The following is a 7,053-nucleotide window of genomic DNA, read 5'->3' as shown; positions in this document are numbered from 1 at the left end:
GTATTTAGAAGACCAGAATAACAGGCATTCCACGCATGGACCTACTATTGCACAATGCTTTCTTCGGTGCTGTTGCTTAGTTCACGGGTATCAGCATATAGTTAGTCAGGGTGGGAATCCTACCAATTAACTGCTAGTTTCAATAACATACTCAGGATCATTTCCTTATGCGTCTTGTGCATATAAATGTATGGCTTTGCCCCTGTCATGTTTCCTAGCTTTTTTCCTTTCCCAATCTTCATTGTCTAATCCACAATTCTTGTTTCCTTTTTAATTGTATTATGGTTTTCTATTTTTATTTCTACTTTTGAGTTCTTATACTAGGGAAACTACATGATATGTACACCTGTGTATCTGGTGTATTTCACTTATGAGTATATCTTCAAGTGACATCCACTTAAATATAAATGCTGTGAGTGTATCATTCTTTATACCTGAATAATACTCCATTGTACACAATTGCCACATCTTTTTCATTCATTTCTCAGGTGATGGGCATCTTAGTTGTTTCCAAGATTTGGCTATCACAGATTGTGTTGCTATAAATGTAGGTATACTTATATCACTATAATATGATGTTTTCAATTACTCTGGGAAAATTCCCAGTAGGGGGATAGCTGGTTTGAATAGGATTTCCAGTCCTAGTTTTTTATGGAGTCTCCACATTGATTTCCATAATGGTTGCAACAGTGTACATTCCCACTAGATGAATCAGGAGCATTTGACTAGAGCCAGTGCAGTTTTCCTCATCTGCATGTTGGCACAGAGGAGATATCAGTTCTCTGAAACTACTGCCATTATAACTCTGGAAGTGAAGCCTGGATTGCTGCTCTGCTGGGAGTCACCCCCAGACAGAGGCTTTGAAGATAAGAGTTGAGGATTCCATCCCATTCACAGGAGTGTTGGGCGGGGTGCAGAGCACCACCATTCACCCTCACCTAACCCTGTGTGAGGTACTGTGCTTGGGTGACCTCTTACATCTCATCTTTACAAAAAGGAGCAGCAAAGGCCACGTAACTATCTACAAATGGCTTGGAAACAACTCCGAGTGGCCTTGGGAGCAGATGCACACGCGGCCTCTGCTTGCCCCCTCCCTGGGTTATCCAGCAGAGTAACATGATCCCTAAGTGTTTCCTTGGACTGACCTACAAGCAGAACTAGAGTGTGCCCTTCTCCATCTGCTCCATCTCTCAGAAGATGCCTCTCTCACTTGCCAGGATGAGGTAACTTGATGACAGTGCTTCTGACGCTTCATCTGCCCTCTCCCTCTAGTCTTGCTCATTCTGGATGTAGCCTTTGTTCTTTAATCCCAGTGCAATCACTCTCTAATCCCTCGAACACCTTTCAGTGTAGCTTTGTGCCCTCTCCTGCCCCTCCACCTCTTCTTCCTCCTGCTCCTCTCCCCTTTCTACATATTCAGTTTGAGTCTGTGCTCACATTCACAATTTTCCTGCCCCAGTCTGTCAGGATGAAGGTGTGCACACTAACACTGGCTTCTGTTTGCATTCCTGATTTGAATTTGACTGTATTAGTGAGAGCATTTCCAACTACAGACACCCAACATAAATTGTGTTAACAAAACAAAATAGCCCAGAAGGATGGATTCAATTGAAGAATTAAAATTGGAAAAGAATTGGTTTTAGATAGCATTGGACTCAAGAGATCCAACTATGCCTACAGGTTTCTGTACCTCTCTCCTTCTTGGCTTGTGTGTTCTTTAACTCTGGCCTGGAAATCTTCCATCTTGTTAGTTGTGCTGTTGTATAATTGAGGCTGTGTGTCTTTTTCCTGTCCTGGACTTTGTGAGCAACTCAAGGACATCAATCACATAAATCATCTTTACTTGTAGTACTCCACCAAGTTTTACTCATAATTAATACCCTAAAAACAGATTGATTAAGCAAATTATTGTGTGAAACAACACGTCAGGCTATTGTATAAAAACTAATTTAAATTATTTCTCAAAATATTTAGAGTATTCTTTTGTTTCTAACCAAAGGAATCTAGTTCCCCCCAAAATCACTTACAACAAGGGAATTTAGCAATACAGTGGTTCATCAAAGTATAAGAAAAATATTGGCACAGTAATTAACTTGCAATGCTGAAGACATTCTTGGCTTGGAAAATTTTTCAAATAGTGGAATGAAAATTTATTTATCAATCCAAGAGATTAGAGACCTGAATAATGCAATGTACTACAAGCATTTCTTTTGTCTTTATTAGGTTTTGGTGACTGTAAGTGAGGCCTGAATTAACGTTTTTGTGCAAATAGAAACACTTACTTTAGAAGTACTCTAAGGTATTGATACCATCAGAACAACCATGTAGAAACAAGACTCCAGGGTTATACACAGCTGTGTGCCCCACAGGAGGGACTCCTGAATGCAAAGAGGTAGAGTGCTATGAGATACCTTAGGGGAAAGCATAAAATTGTAGATTATATTTTTAGTGCATAGACTATCAAACAAGAAGTGTGAGAATTGGATTATATTCATTCTCCTTTCAAGTAATGCTGACTCGTTAAACAAGAAATTGAAAATCAAATTATTTAGAGATTACATCCAGAGAAAACCACATATCCTCAGATTAAAGACCTTTCTTGTCTTCTTTTTATATATTATGTTAGCCATCCAGATGATATTCAGAGACACATGAGAATTATAAGTACTTCCATCTGTAGGAAATGTTAAAGTTCATCTGTGTTGTCTTCCTCTGATACAAATAAATAAAAGACTTTCTCTTTTGTCCAGATAGATATCTTAAGCAAGTGGGCTTATTGTTCCTAAATATATTATTACATAAGATTTTAAAGATGGGAAGTGCTAGCTTTATTGTTTCATTTTACAAGTTAAAGGAGTAGTAAAAAGATAGTGTCACAAAATTCCTGTAAAAACTTTAAATACCATTTTTGGGCCTAATTAGAACACTATGAAGGCCTTGATTTTGAACAAAGTCCTAATTTAGCGAGAAATAAAAAATGATTCTAGCACAATTTCATGGAACTCCTCCATATTCAGAGTTAGCTGGGGTGGGGGAAGGCACAAGGGAGATTTCCAAGGGTGAGGTCCACAAGGTCAAAGAATGCATGTGAGCAAGACTTTAGTGGGTGGCATGGAGTGGAGCAATTGACAAGAGTGCAATGGCCAGACACACTTGTATATTTATTGTGTGACTCTTAGAGAAGTTGTTCCCCTATTTGCATTCTTACATAATGCCCTAACCAGAACATTCCTGTTTGCCAAGTCATGGTTATATAATTGCATCCCACTGTGCGCCTGTACTGGATAAATGGAGTCAAGTCCTCGCATATCCTGACAGACTCGAGTTTGAAGTAGACTGAGTGGTTTTCTGCACTGACCATTTAAATTTTTCTGCAATAGTTTTATTATTTCAGAAACATAGGAAAAATAATCAACAACTGGGTCTTGTCGGTGGACATATGAGTGGTGAAACAGTTTCTAGGTGTCAAATAGAAAATATTTAGGCTTCTGCATTTTAGGGGTCTGCTCTGAACTACAGATTACTGGGTGCTTTTGTGTTATTCTGCTTCACTTCAATAGGAAGATATTTTCCCATTTCTCTCTGCTCCACATCCTGAGTTAACCTGAAAGACGACTGTTCTACATGTTTGGCTCTTTAACACCTAGATTTCTTGATTCTGTTCTCAGAGCCAGCTGTTTGATGTCCTATTGAACCCTCCTTCTCACAGAGGAAGCTATTGTGTGTGAGTGCTGAGATTTGGGAGAAAGTGTAGTTTGACTAACCCTGCTCCTGTTGTATCTTTATCTTCTTAGATCTTTATCTTCTGTTGCTTCATATTTTCTTTGCCCATTTCAGCTATTGCTAGCAATACTTGTTGATACTACATGATGGCATGGAGTGTTTATGAATGATGGAGCATTTATTTCATTTATCTCTGCCTTCTTCACAATGAAGAATCAAATTTCTTATTAACCTGACATGTTCTGAATAGATATACAAAAGATTATAACCAAGAGAATGCCAACACTTTAAAATCACAATGTAAAACAAAAAAGATAAATCAGTGGAAGCAGAGAAGTCTATTTTGAAGCAGATGATTCTAGAATGCTTCTCTCCAGTTTTTCCTAGTGCTGATGGTGGGGAGACAGTTCTTCAAATTTTTCCTTACACTAGAAGTTCCTCTGAGCACAGCTGCAGCAGATTTTATTTTTAAAGAACTTTTATGTGAAAAGAGCAAAAGTGAAATAAATATAAAACATATGATGTTTTTCTTCCAACTAAAGAATTGAATTTTCCTCTGGGCCAGGAATTTACAAGATTTTAAAAATTCCTGATGCTCAGTAATTATATACATCTTGAAAGAACAAATAGGACAATAGTTAACCTAACACGATTATTTGGATAGCAAACATATATGGATAATGTGCAAGTGGATTTCTAATTTGCAGTTTCTACCTCTGGTTCCACTAAGCAGGACCCTCCCCATGATCTCTTTCCTTGCCTTTCTGTGTTTCTCAAGTCAGACCTTCTTAGAACCAGAGGTTGCACCATCTCACAGCTCTCCCTCCAAAACCGATTTCTAACAGTGCAGCCCTGCCTGTGAGATGCAGGTCCAGATCCCAGGAGGCACCCAGATCCTGATTGGGTGGTGACAACCTGAGTACCCCTGGCTGATGCAAACCACCTTCTACAGTGCAGGCAGAATTATCTTATAACTATCAAAAGATCACAGTTCTTCACCAGAAAATTCTTATTTTTTTATTAATTATATTGAGAAAGAAATTACAATGTGACAGCTTTGAAACAGGTTGGTAAGAGAGTTACAATAATTAATACATTGCATATTGTTGTTTTTGTAGTATTCATTCATAGCACAAGATGCAGACATGATATCCTGACCACACAATTAGTACAGATCTTTCTTCTTATTGAATTAAGAGAAAGTAGCTATATATCTATCCTATTTTGTATATACAGATACAAAATTGTCCCTCATTTTTATCACCTTTTTTGTTCAGTTTTGTGAGAGTTGGGTATTCTGTTGCCATCCAAATATTGTAGGTGGATGAATTCAGCAAAAATATTCCAATATAGTCCAGTACTCCTCAATAGTAGTGGGTTATCCACAGGACTGGCAATGTGCAAAACTGATGACTTGAGCCTTCTACAGGTCAGCATATTTACATAGCTCCACTTTTCATACCTAATTTCTACACTTTTCTGCTGGATGGTTAAGACCAAGATAAAGCAAGACCTGTTTCACAAAAAATATAACTTTCATACCTGACATGGTCAGTCAAATCCCCTAAGGACTTAGCCCAAAACCCTGTAACACACTTTGTAGATCCTTTGTCAGTGTCAGCCATCTGGATGAGTCACGGCCATTGCTTGACACATTTGCTCTCTGAGAAAGCCTGAGAGAATGTTTTCTCTACATGTGACTCTCTTTAGGCACACTCTATATCATCGATCACATTGCTCTGTGGCCTGATAATCACCTTGATCAGAAAATTTGGGGCACAACTGAGTTACATGATGTTACAGTACAGGTTCTCCTATGTCTTGGGTTCTCATTGACCTTGAAATGTTAGGGCCAGAATGTTGACTGTCCTTGCAGCCCTTCTTTTTCTCTAACTTTTGGTCTGCAAGCTTAGGTTGTTAACTTTACAGAAGAGAAGCTTAGTATTGCCCTACAACATATGCAGGTGGGTTTAACTTCACTATCTGTTTGAATATCAAACATCTTAACATAAGATGGAGCATCTTTTTTTTTTTTTAATATTTACTTGAGATACAGTCTGGCCTTAATTGGTGTGTCATGACAAGCAGTACGTTTTTAGAAGTCCAGAATGACAGGCATTCCAAGCATGATGCCACTATTACACATTGCTTCTTTGGTGCAGTCACTCAGTTCACATATATCAGCATATATAGTTGGTCAGAATGAGAATCCCACCCAGTAACTGCTAGATTCAATAACCTGTTGATAGTTCTCCGGATCATTGCCTTACCCATCTTGTGCGTATAGATGTATGGCTTTACCCCTGTCAAGTTTCTTAGCTTTTCTCCTTGCCCTCTTTTTGTTGCCTAATCCTCAAATTTTTGCTTTCCTTTTAATTGTGTTATGCCTTTCTATTAGTATTTTTTCCTTTGAATTCTTATATTAGGGATAGAGTACGATATTTGCACATGTGATTCTGGTTTATTTAACTTGTGAGTATATCTTCAAGTTTTATCCACTTAAATATGAAGGTTTCGAGTTTATCATTCTTTATAGCTGAGTAATACTCCATTGCATAAAAATACCACATCTTTTCCATCCATTCTTCAGGTAAAATGCATCTTACTTCTTTCCAAGATTTGGGTATCACAAATTGTGCTGCTATAAACACAGATACACATATATCACTAGGATATGACGTTTTCAGTTCCTCTGGGAAAATTTCCAGTAGGGATATATCTGGTTTGAATGGGATTTCCAGTCCTACTTTTTAAAGGTGTCTCCACACTGAATAATTCCAGTTTTTTAACGTCTCAGATCCTCTCCAGGCTTTCAATTTTAAAAATTCTCAAAATATTTTTAATGGGAAAGATTATTTATTCTAAATTATTGTTTCCTTCTCTATTCATCACCAGAATAGTGAGTTTCATTTGGACATATTTGCACACATATATGATACTTTGATATGCTTAAGCAATATTTCAGTGGAAAAATCAAGAAATCTGCCCAATATATTATTCAACAGAAGTATAATTATATTAAGTTAGTGGGATCAGAACAGCAACTATAAAAATAAAATGCAGTCAGAAGTAAAACATCCTACATTTAGTAAGGGTTATTATTACTTTCTGAACTTTATTAAATTATGATTATATGGTAATATGCCATATCATATATAGCATAACAAGTTCATACTATATTACATATGACTTGATAAGTCTATTTCCTTACACCTTAGACCAATGAGTAATTTCTGGAAATAATGAAATTTGCCAATATTAATTATATCTACAAAATTATTTGAATATGTTATGCATCCTAAGAGTAGATTTTTATTCTTTTTTTTTTTT

Source organism: Octodon degus, unplaced genomic scaffold (genome assembly GCF_000260255.1).
Source record: "Octodon degus isolate 3935 unplaced genomic scaffold, OctDeg1.0 scaffold00095, whole genome shotgun sequence".
Taxonomy (NCBI): Eukaryota; Metazoa; Chordata; class Mammalia; order Rodentia; family Octodontidae; genus Octodon; species Octodon degus.
This window is presented reverse-complemented; position numbering follows the sequence as displayed.